At 46.5% G+C, this 15,988-nt stretch overlaps 1 protein-coding gene across 1 annotated transcript in view; it reads left to right on the top strand.

Annotated features, from left to right (window-relative positions):
* The first annotated feature begins 2,044 nt into the window (after window positions 1-2,044).
* Apba2 (amyloid beta precursor protein binding family A member 2) overlaps window positions 2,045-15,988 on the top strand; it is a 55,652-nt gene continuing 41,708 nt past the window's right edge. The window contains exon 1 of the mRNA XM_048369251.1: window positions 2,045-2,079. The gene's annotated coding sequence lies outside the window, so the exon portion shown is untranslated. The remainder of the gene's footprint in view (window positions 2,080-15,988) is intronic.

Here is a 15,988-nt window from a genome sequence, read left to right as displayed (position 1 = left end):
GATCCTCAGATCTCAGCCTCCTGAGTAGCTAGGGTTAACCAGTGCCTGGCTAGGAGACCTCCTTTCAAAGAGCACTTGGGTAGGCACTGAAAGGCTACCGGTGTACCACACCCCTGGGAAGAGACTGGACAGCTGTGGGAATGTCAGGATCCCCTCGGAGTAGAGGAAGGCAGCTTGAGGCCTGTGGCTCTCTTTCATAGGTGATCTGGGTGACATTGAAGCGTTCTTAGTGTTTGAGGGCTAGCCAGGTCATTTCCTTCTGTATCTGCACCAGATGTGTCTGTCCTCATCCAGTTGGAAAGTAGAAGAGTAGCCTAAGCCTAATTAAAACCCACTATTAAAGCCAGGCTCGGTGGCTCACGCCTGTCATTCTAGCTACTCAGGAGGCTGAGATCTGAGGATTGTGGGACAAAAAAATGTATGAAGGCTCCTAACATCTAATTAACTACTTAAACAGTTTTTTAAAAAGCTGGAAGTGGAACTGTGGCTCTAGCAGTAGTGCTAGCCTTGAACAACAACAACAAAAAGCGCAGAGACAGCATCCAAGGCCCTAAGTTGAAGCCCCAGGATGGACACCAGAAAAACAAAATATAAAACAAAACCACTCCTAGGAATGTCTGCCCAGGGACTATCTGGCTTTGTTCGAAGTGATAACACCATGTGCGGGTTAGGACTGTGTGATGAGGGACAAGCTGTGGTCTGCCTATGTCCATAGCAAGAACCGTTTCGTCTCCTATTATGAACAAAGCCGTCCCTTAGGATGTTAGACCTCAGACCGGTCCAGCCAGCACGGTTGTCCGTGGAAAGCTCCGCCCCATGCCTCCCCATGGAGAAGGCCCAGGGAGGAGGCAGCCCTGGCTCACATAAGAGAAACAAGATGAATGATGAAGGGGTGATGTGGACCAAGATATATGGTACGCACCACTTGGTATGTACAATTGAGAGCTCTTTGTACAACGATGGAAGGATCATGAAAATATATATATTTTTTTTAGATGAAAAGGAATGAGACAGGGCTGGGAATATGGCCTAGTGGCAAGAGTGCTTGCCTCGTATACATGAAGCCATGGGTTCGATTCCTTAGCCCCACATATGTAGAAAACGGTCAGAAGGGGCGCTGTGTGTGGCTCAAGTGGCAGAGTGCTAGCCTTGAGCAAAAAGAAGCCAGGGACAGTGCTCAGGCCCTGAGTTCAAGGCCCAGGACTGGCAAAAGAAAAGAAAAAGAAACGAGACAGTTCTTCTGTAGCTTTTGCAGTCAGTCTTCAGCCAAATGAGAGGAAGAAGAGGCATTGAGATGTGCTGGTTGAAGCAGGCAAACGCCCCTGCCCCCTAGTCTTACATTACCCCAGCCCTGCTTTCTGCTTCTCCATTGGCCTCATCACTAATTCCTGATCCAAGGGAAAGGTCTGGCCTTGAATCCTCGGAGTCTATTGTAGCCTCTTCTTCGGCTTTTCTTTGCAAAGCTCTCTCTATTCCAGGCAAGTGTGAGAAGCCGTCTTACCCAAAAGGGAGCGTGGGAGGGTGAGTTGAGACTCGGGACCCAAGAGAGCATTTCTTTTCTCTTCTCTTTCCTTTCATCAGTCTTCACTCTATTCCAGCCTCAACTCGGCAGGCCACCCTTCCTGCGAAAGGGTCACCAAACACCAGTTCTGCAAACCATTGGCGACTGGCTTTGTGGTGGTGGTGGTGAAATACATATTCATGAGAGCTTTGAGGTGCTTCATTAATATGCGAGTAGTCTCTTTCCTGAATGATCCATAAGCCATCCCTTTATTTGCCCAACACATTGTTCTTCAGGCAATCATTGTGTGGGGAGATGGCTAAAGACATCATTTAAAAAAAAAAAGTTATTTGTTTAGGGTAATTTGTGCTCCTCTCATTAGAATGCTAATTTGTTCACTTTCACAGGTGATTCAAAGCCTCTCACTCATTTCCATTTTTATCCATGAAAGAGTTCTATGTCAGCTCCTGTATCATCTCTAAAAGCTTAATAATGCCCTCTCTTTCCCTTCTGCTTTATTCCAGAAAGACTTGATCACCGGGAGCCTTTTGGTGACAGTACGAAACCCCTTGTTTTCGGTAAGAATGACGGAATGGCTTTGTGTGGAGTGAGGATTTGTGTCCACTGTGTGAAAGGTGGGATTGCTCCGCCAGAATACTGCAGATGGAATTGGCCGATCGCCAGGGTTTTTTTGTTGTTGTTGTTGTGGTGGTGGTGGTGGTTGTTTCCTGAGAAATAATTGTGGATAAGATTATATGTGTCTGAGCACAGGGAATTAGAACTGGAAGTTTGACCGACTGCCAAGGAGTAGACAAATGCTTGGGTCACAACTGGCCAGTTAGTTTTTTCCTGGTGCCAGCATCCTTTGCTCACCAACCTCTGTGCGCAGCAGCTCATCCCAGCCCACCGGTCCCTTCCCAGGCCTTCATCCTTTCCGGCTCAGCCGTTTCTTTGTGGGGTCCCAACTTCGGGATAACATTGAACATAGAGATCAACAGCAGGTGCCACTTGCAGTGCTCACTCTCTAACACGGTTCATGGCTACAGGTGGAGTGGATGCAGTCTGGAAGTCTTGAAGAGCACGGGCTCGAAAAGTCCCAGGTGTATTTCCGGCACCAAATCCATCCTCAGAGCTCTGAAATCTGGAACACTTTTGAAGTCCACCACTGGGAATTACCAGAAAGCTGAGCAGAAGAAAAGTCTCAGTTACCAAGTTTTGTGGGGGGGGTTGTTTGTTTGTTTGTTTGTTTGCTTGCTGTTTTTCGCCAGTCCAGGGCATAACTCTGGGTCTGGGCGCCGTCCCTGGGCTCCTTTTTGCTCCAGGCTAGCACCCCACCACTTGAGTGGCACCCACCACCACTTGCAGCTTTTGTTTTGTGGTGATTCATTGGGGGATAAGAGTCTCACAGACTTTCCTGACCAGGCTGGCTTTGAATGGCGATCCTCAGATCTCAGCCTCCCGAGTAACTAGGATAACAGGAGTAAGTCACTGGCACCCGGCTCATCTGGCCATTTTTAAACCTTTTTCCGAATCTACTTTGGTGTTCTCAACGTAAGCCTTAACTTCCCATTTGATTGTTTTGTTTAGAGTTATAACTGTCATCAGCTCTAACTTAATTAGCTGCCTTAGCCACTTGCAGCTCCCAAAATGGGAGAGCATTTGTGGGGGGAGACTCTCTAGAGGGGTGAGATTTTGTTTGTAAGTGGCAGGAGACATGGTTTCTTGAGGGAGATATTATGTACAGGGCAGAAGTCTCGCAAATTACCGTGAAATCCTGAGCTACCAGGAGCCCAGGGCCCAGTAGCCCAGCTCAGCCCATGCAGGCTCTGGGCATTGTCTCTAATTCAATCAGTCCTGGATGTTTTCCTTCATGAACTTGGGGCATCACTGTATTCAGCTGGAGCTGTGAGGTGATTCCCTCCATACGCTGAAGGGTTAAAGGGCTTGTTTTGTGTGTGCTTCTGAGCTCAGGGAAGAGACCTGCTGGAGTTTTTTTTTCTGTGTCCTGAAATACTAACGGCAGATCAAATGAGCTGTAGGAGAGACATTGTGCTGGCCACCGCCACGGAAGTGAATAATAAGCTCATCACGACGATGCTTCGTAGCTTTCCCGCAGAAAGCATCGTATTCCTTCTCAGAAAGGAAAAGTGGCACTGAAATGGATATTTTTTAAATGTCAATTATGCCAGACTGAATCTCCGAGAGGAGGTCTGCAGAGAGAGGCAAAGGCCTGAGGTTGTTCGTTGTCTTTTTTTTTTCTTTTTCTGCAGCAAATGGAACGGTTCTATGGCTTCAGAATGCTAACGCTCATAGCGTAATTCGTCACATAACTCGATGAATCTGCTTCTACTTAAAAGAAGAAAAATTTGGGGGTGGAGTGGCATTTGGGGGGCCCTTTTTACTTGAATAATTACAACTGGCTTCTGGCCTGTAAAACGTTTGAATCGTGAAATGTATAAATTCAGTGAGTGGTCTGTAGGAAGGGTGGGAAGATGAATGAACAACTTTCAGTAAGAGAAGAAAATAAATATTTCACCATGCTTTTTTTTTTTTTTTTTTAGTGCCAGTCCTGGGGCTTGAACTCAGGGCCTGAGCACTGTTTCTGAACTTTTGTGCTTGAGGCTAGCACTCGACCACTTGAACCACAGCTCCACTTCCAGCCTTTTGGGTGATTAATTGGGGATAAGAGTCTCATAGGCTTTCCTGCCCTGGCTGGATTTGAACTGCAATCCTCACATCTCACCTTCCTAAGTAGTTAGAATTATAGGCATGAGCCACCAGCACCAAGCATCCATCATCATTCTTGAAAAGAAAAAAAAAAAGTGTGTTAAGAAAATAGCACCAGAAGCTGCTACGAGATTGTACCCAACATAATTAATGAGATTAAATTAAAAGCAGTTAGCCGTTACTGAATGTAATTTTTTAGTAATGGGACTCAGGCCTAGTTAATGATATTCAATTCTAATTAATAACACCAGTGGGTAAGGGAGCATTCCCAGACTGTCCTGTGGAGTCTCCAGAGACGTTGCTGAAAATAGTATACCATGCCGGGCTGAGACATGGGGTCTGTACTGCCCCCTGTTGGCCAGACCGGCAGAAAAGAATCACACCTAATTCTACTGAGCTTATGAGTTACACTGGGGGCCGTGTTCTATGGCGGCCGAGAAGACGGTGAAGAATTTTATTTCCAAACAGGCTATGGCCACAACCTCCTCATCGTTCTTGAAGGAGGAAAACAAAAATCCCTTCATATCTTCCATTCACTGTGTCTGCAGGGGATACTGGGAAGGACCTGGCAACTTTTCAAGGTGTTATCAAGGTGGAAGTTGGGACTTAGCAACACAGTTTCCATCGTGGACTGAGGGAGGGCCCCTCAAAGCCCTGGCTGTATTTGTATTTGAGGGAAGAGACCCTCATGTATAGGAAGGTTGTGTTACATGCGTATACTGGCCTCAGAGGACCAGGCTTTGGTCTTGGAAAGTAGGGCCTACAGGGAGAGCCCCTACTTACGTGTTGAGCTCACATTGGGTGCTCACATTGACGGCCCTTTCCTTGCTTTTTGCTGTTTATTTAAGAGTGGTTACGATGCTGGGTGCCGGTGGCTCACGCCTGTCATCCTGGCTACTTTGGAAGCTGAGATCTGAGGATCACAGTTCAAAGCCAGCCTGGGTAAGAATGTCCCTGAGACTCTGATCTCCAATGAACCACCAGAAAGCCAGAAGTGGAGCTGTGTCTCAAAGTGGTAGAGTGCTAGTCTTGAGCACAAAAGCTCAGGGACAGCACCCAGACCCTGAGTTCAAGCCCCATATGTGACCAAAAGAAAAAAGAGTGGTTATATTGGAAAATAGAATGGAACTAGGCAGTTGTTTTTATGCGTGCGATGTTGAGAGGGAGCCCTGACTTCATGTTGAGAGTCAGCCCTGTGGGAAAGAGCGGGAGTTCGGTAGCCAGTATAACGTGCGTTCTTATTTATGTGTGTCTGGTTTTTCATCCATACTTAGTCTGGATTGGTCAACTCTGGGTTTTGTAGCAAAGCCGGTGCGTGAGCTGTTAGGAGAAACTGGAAGCTCTTACTAGGACAATTTGGCCTCTGTGTGCAACAACATGAGATTCTACTAAGGGAAAGCCACAGGATTGGGGAAAATACTAGGTGGTAGGTAAACTGTAGTCTCTTCCCCTTCCCTAGAGTCTCTAGGGGGAAGTCAGGGAAGTGGGGTGCGAGCTAAATAGAAACCACAGCATCTTAGCTGCACCCGCATTCACTGCTCAGGTGTGGCCCAGCAGAACCAAAGCTTTTCTTCTGCTCCGAATGGATATGCTTCCCCATTTCTCTGAAAGGTTTGGGGTCTTTCCCGGCTGCCTTTTTGGGGAGGTAGACCCCCTAGGTGTGGTTTGACTTCTCTACTCCATCTTTTCTTCCCTCCACCTTGGCTGATGGTGTGACTGCAGTAGAATCAGCCCCTTCCCCATCGGTATCACTCCCAGAAATTTCTTACCCACAGTCCGTGGTGGGCCAAAAACACCGCAGAGAAAATTTTGGAAATGAGCAATCCTTAGGTTTTTACAGTGGGCCCTACCTGCCCATTAGTCACTTTGTGCCTGATTGGGTGATGAAAGGTAGCAGTATCACAGTGCAATGGTTATTTTTAATTGGCATGTATTTGTACTCATTTATGCGAGCACAGTACTATATAATGCAGTATTTCCCTGCAATGTATAATGAAGGATGCAGGGCAATTTGCTTTTCCAACTCCTCAACTCATATCATTTCTATGCATTGGACACTTTCAAACTCTTCTAGTTATTTTGAAATGTACGATTACTTATTGTAGACGAGAGCTACCCTACGGTGCTATGGAATATTGGAGCCACCAGCTTCCCTCTAGCTACGATGAGTTACACCTACATTCTACTCTCTCTCTGTGTCCCCAGAGCCCTATTCTTTCTCTAATCTAGAGTCCTCTGTTCTACTCGACACTTGTTCTTTAAGCCTTTGTTAATTGCTCACAATAATTGGCTTCACTATGACATTCTCATGTATATATATGTGTGTCTGTATATATATATATATATACACACATATTCTCATATATGATGCACTTTATGTGTTCACTCCAGTTGCCCTCTCGGTGTGCCTTTTAAGCTTTCACAAATCACTCATTTTAATTACTAATGGCTCCAAGTGCAAGCAAGGGTAAAGGGTGATTGGCAGTTCAGTTCTGCCAGGAGATGTCATAAATTGCTTACTCCGAGGGAAAAAATGGAAGTTCTTCACTTAGGAAGAAAACATATTGTTTGCCAAGGTTGCTAAGGTATAACAATGCAGTGTGTGTGTGTGTGTGTGTGTGTGTGTGTGTGTGTGTGTGTGTGTGTGAGAGAGAGAGTTTGGAGAGAGGGAGAATCAGATTGAGAGAGAGAAGGAGAGACAGGGAGACAGAAAGAGGATATTCACTTTGCTTTTGTTGTTTGTAATGGTTCTGTTACATTATTGTTCTTTTAATTGACCTAAGTATTTAGCTTTTGTCTTAGGTCTATATGAATGTACATGAAAAATGTGCACTTATTATATATACATAGAGAGAGAGAGAGAGAGTCACATGCCTCATTCAGTGACAAGTGGCACGTGTGTCTTTACTAAGGCCATCTGGAGTGACTGACCCAGCCTGGCTGTGTGTGTGTGTGTGTGTGTGTGTGTGTGTACTTGTGGTCTATGATGTTTGCATGATAATGGAATTACCTAATGACTCATTTCTCAGAACAAATCCCTGTCCTCAGCAATGGGTAATTATATCTCTACCTATCTATAATAATTTATACACCATGTAATATGTATTATAAGTTACACCTGACATAATACACTACATATTATATCATTTATATAACATACATGATTTATTTATAACACATAGAGTATTAAATGTGTTATATCTTATATGTACTATCTGTAATCTGAATGTTCTACTATATCTAGGCTTTGGAACCATGCCCTGGGGCGGGGAAATGATAAGCACCATCTTCCTAAGGTTAGAGGGAGTCCTCTTCTCTCGTGTGGGGAGCTTCTCTGAGTAGAAGGCAGTTGGAACCATGACCAGCTTTGTGAGGCGAGTAAAGCTGGGCCCGTGTAGTGGGTTTGTTTCCCAGGAATGGGTTCATTGCCATGACAGCAGCTGGTTCACCAAAGAGGGAGCCCAGTCCCTCCACCTCTCTGGCTTCCTCCCTTGTCTTTGTACAGGTCGCCACCCAGTTCTTCCAGCCGCCATGTTTCCACGCAGCCGGAGGGCTATTCTTAGATACCCGTGCCATTCAGCAGCATCTCGAGCCAGATCAGCCACTCATCGCTTTCCCTGTTACCCTGGCATCTGGTAACACAAAACAGATTAGGACACCAAGCCAGGGCAAACTTGTTGGAGAAGATGGGCTAGGTCTGCATTCAGAAAATGTTGTACACAGTGCCTAGGAGGATGGTCAGTGTAAATTCTCCTCTAGAGCATAGATTCTATTTTAAAAAATTAAAAGTTTGGTGGCTTAATGCTGAGTAATCAGTTTTGCTTGGAGCACAGACAGTATCCTCCGGCCCCCCACCTTTCTCTGTGTGCGTGTGTGTGTGTGTGTGTAGCTGGTACTGGGACTTGAACTCAGAGCTTTTCACTCTTCCTCAGGCTTTATCACTTACTGCTGGCTCTCTACTACTTGAGGCAAACCTCCACATCCAGCTTTTTTTTTTTTTTTTTTTTTTTTGCCAGTTAATTGGAGATAAGAGTCTCCGGGATTTGTCTGCCTGAGCTGGCTTTGAACCGTGATTGATTCTCACATCTCAGCCTCCTGAGTAGCTAGGCTGATAGACGTGAGAATTGGCCCCCAGCATCTTCTTCTTTTGTATTTTTAACTCTACTGTTCTTTTTTCGTTGGGTACAAAATTCTAAATAGATCTAGCTGTGGTTTAACTTTTTATTTTTATCTCGTTAACTCTGCTTTCTATGAAACTCTCCCAGTTTGAATCATGAGCCACAGTTTCACCTTTTATTAGCATTTGCTTTCTTGGTATTTTGCTGGCGTGTTGCGAAGTGGATCGCGGTACGTGATGTGCTTGGCAGATCATCCTTTTTTATTAATAGAAATGTTTCTTTTGTCCCTTTACATATTTTGCTGTTCGCACCTGTTTTGCCTGATTACTGTCACCATGCCTGCGTGTGTGTGTGTGTGTGTGTGTGTGTATTAGCATTTGTTTGATATGTCTTTTTTTCCAACACCTTTATTTTCAGTAGCTTTCATGTAACTTTGTTTTTAGGAGTTGTGATACAAGAGACAAAGCAGTTCATAGGTGGGCTGTTCTAAAATACTCTGGGGAAAAAAATCAAACTTTATTCAACAGATATGCTAAAGAGATGGTACTTTATTAACCAGGTGCTGGGGCTCATTTCTGTAATCCTAGCTACTCAGCAGGCTGAGATTTGGAGAACCTCAGTTCAAATCTAGCTTAGGATGAAAAGACCTGGAGACTCCCATCTTCTGTGAGGCAGCAAAATGCTAGGCTGGAGGCATGACTCAAGTGGCAGGGTGCCATTTGTGAGCAAGTGGGCTGAGCAAACTTGAGGCCCTGTGCTCACTGAAGGCCCAGTCAAAGAACACTGTGCTACATTTCTAGGGATGCCAGGCACTGTAAGTGAAATAGCTGTTGTTCATTTTCTCTCTGCTCTGAAGGCTAACATCCAGTAAGAAGGTGTCTGTGGTGTGGTTTCTTCGGAGGCCTCTCTTCTTGGCTGGTGGAGGGGCTGTATTTTGCTGTTAGATGACCTGTCTGTGTATCCAGATGTTTCTTATTATAAAGATTTCAGTCAGGTAGAATGAGTGTCCATTTAATAGATACTTTATGTTTTATTTTTTTGTTCTGTTTTGTTTTTGCCAGTCTTGGCCCTTGAACTCAGGGCCTGAGCACTGTCCCTGGCTTCTTTTTGCTCAAGGCTAGCACTCTGCCACTTGAGCCACAGCGCCACTTCTGGCTTTTTCTATATATGTAGTGCTGGGGAATCGAACCCAGGGCTTCATGTATACGAGGCAGGCACTCTACCACTAGGCCACATTCCCAGCCCTTACCCTCTTCTTTATATGGGTTATTATTTTTTTGGTACATTATTGGAGATAAGTCTCATGGATTTTCCTGTCCAGGCTGGCTTTGAACCACGACCCTCAGACCTTTGCTTCCTAACTATTTAGGATTACAGGTGTGAGCCCTCCGCACACAGCAGTCATAGACTCATTTTAACCTCATCACCTCTTCAGTGATTTTTTTTAATCTTCAAAGGCAGTGACCTTTTTGATATTGAAGGTGAGGACTTCAACATTTGGAGAGGGAAACAATTCAGCCCCAAATAGCACCATCACTCAAAGAAAATCTATTCAGTCTAGTGAATTTAATCCTGGTGATAATTGATCAGTTCCGACTACCTTTGTTTGACATTTTGGTTGGTTAATAATTTCTTTTCCTTTTTTCCCCCTTGTTGTTGTTGGTTATGGGGCTTGACCTCAGCGTCTGAGCTCTTTTGCTCAAGGCTAGCGCTCTAGCCACGTACCATTTCTAGTTTTCTGGTGGTTAATTGGAGATAAGAGTCTCACACTTTCCAACTCAGGCTGGCTTTGAACTGCAGTCCTTAGACCTCGGCCTCCTGAGTAGCTAGGATGACAGGTGTGAGCCACTGGCACCTGGCTCTGATGATGAATTTTATGTGTCAACTAGCTATGATCATGATGTCCTGGTTTTTGGCCAAATTGAAGTTGCTGTGAAGCTATTTGGGGTTTGAGATTAAAAAACAGTTGACTCTTAATAAAGCACATTATCTTTCAAAATGTGAGTGAGCCTCACATCATCAGTAGAAGGCCTTGAGAGAAAAGACAACATCCCCCAAAGAGGAAAGAATTCTGCGCACACACACACACACACACACACACACACCCTCCCAGGCTGCGTTCAGACCCAGGCCTGCAGTTTCATCTCCTACCACGATACCCAGCCTGCCGGCCTGCTCTGCCGATGTCAAGCTTGCCACCCTCCTCAGCCCTATGAACCAATTCCTTGAAATAATTCTCCCCGCACATCCTGTTGATCGCTGTTTCTCCGGAGAACCCTGACTCATTCCACAGATCTTCGCGTCTGGGTGCTCATCATCCATCTGGCGATCTCACCAGCTTCTGAGTTTGCACCCCCAGAGGTTGAGAGAGACACCATCTGTCTTAAGCCCCCCCTCCCCCATCCCCTCAGCACACGGCTGCCTGTTGGCGCGTGCCAAAACAGGCCTTCTGGCCGAGTGGCCCAGCCCACACCTTCCAGTTCTCCGGCCCGTGGTCTACCCCAACTTCCTCTCCCTGACTTGGGTGCCTCTCAAGTTGTCGCCCCTGAGCCCTGAAGCGCAAGCTCCCGTGGTTAGAGCCCCTTCTGTGGGTTCAGGTTCACATCTGCAGTTGGGGGAGGGGATCTCAAGAGAGGGTGGATGCACGGATTAGCCAGCCACAGTGAGGGACATTGTCAACTAGCATAGGGGAAGATGGCTCTGGGGTAGCATCCAGCTTCCTTAATCTGCTAAGGAAGAGGAATGTGTTTCATCGCTTTCTTTCTTTGTTGGTTGTGGGGCTTGAACTCAGGGCCTGGACACTGCCCCTTCGCTTTTGTGCTCTGTCACTTTGAACCATAGCTCCATTTCTGGTTTTCTGGTGCTTATTTGGAGATAGGACTCTCAAGGACTTAATTACCTGGGCTGGATTTGAACCATGATCGCCAGCTCTCCGCCTCCTGAGTAGCTAGGATGACAGGCGTGAGCCACCAGCACCCGGCTTACTGCGTTGCTTTCAAACCTGGCTACTCGGGGCTGGGCCCTGTAAGGCGCATGATGAATGAGGGCTAGCCATTCTGCCCTCTCCACTGTGATGTCCTTCCTGTGCTAATGCCTTTTGAGTCTTCACTAATCTCCTATTCCCCAAAGCCCATGGTTCTCAACTTATTCACACCGACTCTCCTGACTTAGCCCAATCTTCCCACACCCCCTCCATGTCTTACCAGCTGACTACAAATTTGAGAGCTCCCCTAACTCACCCAGAGTGTTGATAGCCACCGAGTAAAAGTCTTTGGGGGTGGGGGTGGGGTGGTTCCCAAACCTGAGGCTCCTGTCACACGGAAGCGTGACACCACATTCTTGCCCACGGGGAAAGGAAGCTCCTCAGAGCTTCAGTGTCCAGAGTCTTCAGTGACTGAATGAACCGTTGCTTAAAGCCCACCACATTCTCTCTCCAGGGTTCGGCTGCTATCAGGCGTCTTGAACTCAAAACATCAATTCTCCAATAGTCTGATTGGTCTCTTTGGAGTGAACAGCCCCCAACTGGAGTCATTTTTGGTTAAAACAAACAGAGAGCCAATCTGTGATTCACAGATACTCTGAGAACACCCCCCCCCCCCCCCACACACACACCACCACCACCACCAAGAACCAGAGACACAGGCTGGTGAAATGATTGACTGACTGCTTTCATTTAGTGGCTAATAAAGAGTATAACGTTATATAATTTGCTTTTTAGGTGTTAGGGCTGACATAACCTCTCATGTAAATTATATGACAATGAGGTATTGCAAAGAAGGTATGCATGTCCCATGTTTACTCTATGTGTGTGTGTGTGTGTGTGTGTGTGTGTGCTATTGTGTGCCTTCCACGTAGTGCTTAAGTCCAAATTCAGAACAGCAAGGTGTTCAAAGAAATCAGGGCCACCAGGCATTGGTGGCTCATGTCTGTCATCCTAGCTGCTCAAGAGGCTGAGATCTGAGGATCATGGTTCAAAGCCATCCCAGGCAATAAAAGTCCATGAGATGCTTATCTCCAACAAACCACCAGAAAAACAGAAAAAGACCTGTGGCAGGAAAGTCCATGAGATTTATTTCCAATGAAGCACCAAAAAAGCCGGAAGTGGAGCTGTGGCTCAAGTAGTGGAGTGCTAGCCTTGAGTAAAAAAGCTCAGGAACAGTGTCCAGACCCTGAACTCAAGCCCCATTACCTATACCACCACCAACAACAACAACGACAAAAACAGAACAAGGCCTATCCCTTGTACCATCCCAGAAATGGAAACAGGTAGGGCATGGATCCACTGTTCTATACCCCAAAGGCAATCCTTGCAAATACTTTCAAGCTTTGGCTCATAGTGTATGCTGTATGGATTTGACTATAAATTAGGACAATGCATTTTTTTTGATGCCAGTCCTGGGGCTTGAACTCAGGACCTGGGTGCCGTCTCTGAGCTCCTTTTGTTCAAGGCTAGCGCTCTACCACTTGAACCACAGTGTCACTTTATCAGAGATAAGAGTCTCGTGGACTTTTCCTGCCTGCGCTGGCTTCGAACTGTGATCCTCAGATCTCAGCCTTTCTGAGCAGATAGGAACACAGGTATGAGCTACCAGCACATGGCCAGGGCAAGGCCTTTTGTATGGTCCATTTGTTGTAAATATTTCAGCTGTCATGTCTTTGCCTTGTGGCTGTGCCCACATCGGTTGTACTAGGATCCTGTTAGGAAAGGTCTGGTGGGGTGAAATCTCACCAATGGGTCCATTTCCCTCCTTAATTTCAAAGCAAGGCACATCCACCAGTGACTTAAAGCCAGGTTATAGAGTCTTGATCAGCACTGTTGGGCACTAGCCTGTTTCTCTGAAGCTTAATTTATTAGCCTCCCCTCAGAGCCCATAGTTGCCTGTAATCCTGGAGTCACAGACCACATCCCCTTTGTCTGGGATGCTAAAGCTGATTTTGCAAATATATTCCAGAATTGTCTCTACCCACATCATGTGCGGTCAGAACAAGGAAATTATATTTGAAAGGCACAAAAGAATATTATCTTTACAACATGGGAGGGCATACTGGAAGGCAAAGTTGGTGTCGGGCAACCGTTCGGTTGGATATGTATCTCATTTGTACAATTCAATTGCACCCAGCCTGTATTATGGCCACTAGGAAAAAGTGCGGCGGGGGCAGAGAGGAGGAAGCTATTTTCTAGCTCCCGTCAGTCTGCTGTATCACAAACCCTTTTGAAGACACCAGATAATGCTGTTTCCCCATGCGAAACGAAAAACATGGTTTAGAATAAAGACACGCAGGGCGGGGGGGGGGGGGGGGTGTGCTCTCAGTGGTTGACAGCGAAGCTTCGTTTCCCCGCATCTCATTAGGATGTGTCGCGAGCTGAGGGGCAGGCGCCATGTCAGGGACAGCACTTCCGATTGATGTATGCGCCGTTACAGAATTAATGGAGTCTGGACACAGGACCTCATTTTCTTGGACATGCAGTAGGTAATCGTGCTTCTCCTGTACATTCAGATTGCTTTCCCCAGATGGGCTGTGGTGACGGCTTCGTCTCTTAATGTGATTAATCAGAAGCGAAGAGCCTCAATATGTTGGCACACGTGCTCTGCAATGCCAAGTCCTCCCATCTCCCACTGGGTGGACGGTTAGCCGTCTCCTGATCCTACTCCTTCCAGCCTCATTGGAGGACCTGGTCCTCAGGTGAATACACAGCAAAGTAAGCTTTTAAGGGTTCTAAGTCGAGGCCTTGCCACGAGGGACAGCCTGTGAGAATCTTAGCTTGGAACTAACTGTTCAGGTAGGGGGCTAGTTTGGCATTTATTTATCATCGTTCTGGATGGAGGTATTGGCTTGTTTGATGCCCAAGGTAGGCTCACTTCTGGTTCTTCTCACTTGTATTTTCTCACTGGGTCCTCACAAGGTGGGAAGGAAGCCCCTTTGATCTTTTTTTTTGGGGGGGGGGAGTGTCATGGGGCTTGAACTTGGAGCCTGAGTGCTTTCCCTGAGCTCTTTTGCTCAAGGCTAGCACTCCACTCTTTTGAGCCACAGTGCCACTTCAAGTTTTCTGGTGGTTCATGGGAAATAAGTCTCACGGACTTTTCTCTCTGGGCTTGCTGTGAACAGTGATCCTCAGATCTCAGCCTCCTGAGTGGCTAGGATGACAGGCATGAGCCACCAGTAATTGGCTAGCCCTTGCCTTTTTCCAGACAGGGCCTTAGCTAGGTATCTCAAGCTGGTCTCAACCTCATGATTCTTCTGCTTCAGCCTCCCAAGGGCTGTCATTATAGGTATAATCTACTACACCCAGCTTGGAGGTCTAGATTAGAATAATGACTTCCAGTCTTCATCTGTAGCATGAGGTTGCTTTTTCTTATGATCAGAGTGCCCAGTGGAACAAATGTAATTCAATTCTGTAGAGGTGGCTTCTTTCTGAGTGGCTGCAGGTACATGTAGGCCCTTTCCCCCTTTGTAGTCACAACAAAGAGAGCCAGATCAAAAAGTTTGTGATGTCAGACTCTAGAAAAGAGCTATTGCTGGTCAGGTGCCAGGTTGCATTTAATGGTGAAATTGTCTCTAATATCCAAAACAGGATTACTGCCAATACCCAGTGGAGCCATACTGTGAGGCAGGCAGCCGGCAGGCAGGCAGGCAGGCAGGCAGGCAGGAAGGAAAGAAGGAAGGAAGGAAGGAAGGAAGGAAGGAAGGAAGGAAGGAAGGAAGGAAGGAAGGAAGGAAGGAAGGAAGGAAGGAAGGAAATCACTAATAACCATCCTATCTCCACTTAAAATTTTCATGTTCTGTACATCATAGATTTGGTGGGGGTTTTTTTTTCATTCATTTTGGTGGTGACTTGAAGCTGGTGTCCGTTATTGAATGAAACAACATTATCAGCAAAGAGCAATTAGGAACAACTCCATTGTGACTGGAGTTCTTCCCTCCCCCTCTCCCTTCCCCTCCCTCTCCCCTTTCTGTACCAACAGCCAGGCAAGCAAATAATTGGAGAGAAACTCTTTTCATGACAACCACCGGAAAACAAAAACAAAAGCCAACCTAACAAAAAGCACTAAGAATAAACCTAATAAAAATGTCTATAGCTGTGTGGAAAACCACAGAGCTATTGACAGACACCTAAGACCTCGGTCCACAGGGAAAGCTATTTCTTCAGTACAATTGGGTAAAAAAAGACCCAGTGCTGTTGATACAGGATTTTCTGCTTTTGCTCTAGGGGTGCAGCTCAGTATTAGACATCGCCTCCTAGTGGAGGGGGAGTGGGGCTCACCGCACCTCAGCAGCAGACAACGCCTGCTGGTGTTGCAGCTTCGCTGCTAGGGCTCTCGTAGCCTTGGGTTCTTGTCCTGGGAGTTCGACAAACGAAGTCTAGGGCTTGTGGAGGATGAAGAATGCCCTTCTGAAGAGAAGTATTTAGCTGCAAGGACGCTGCCACCGCTGTCTGTCTGTCTGTCATGTGTGCTCTCCATCAGTCATCCAGCCTCTCTTCCCCAGAGGGCTTTCTCTGTCGATGGCTCTGAGTCTAGAGGTCCTGGTACTTTGGGCTGTGCTCTGATTGGTCGTTCCTGGTACAATTAGGTATTTTGCAAGGTGAGGCGGGGGGGGGGGGGGAGTCCTTTCTCTGAGCATGACGTCCTGCGTCACTGTG

The sequence above is a fragment of the Perognathus longimembris genome, chromosome 20 (genome assembly GCF_023159225.1).
Source record: "Perognathus longimembris pacificus isolate PPM17 chromosome 20, ASM2315922v1, whole genome shotgun sequence".
NCBI classification, from domain to species: Eukaryota; Metazoa; Chordata; class Mammalia; order Rodentia; family Heteromyidae; genus Perognathus; species Perognathus longimembris.
The sequence above is the reverse complement of the archived record's forward strand: the minus strand, read 5'-3'. Positions and strand labels throughout refer to the sequence as shown.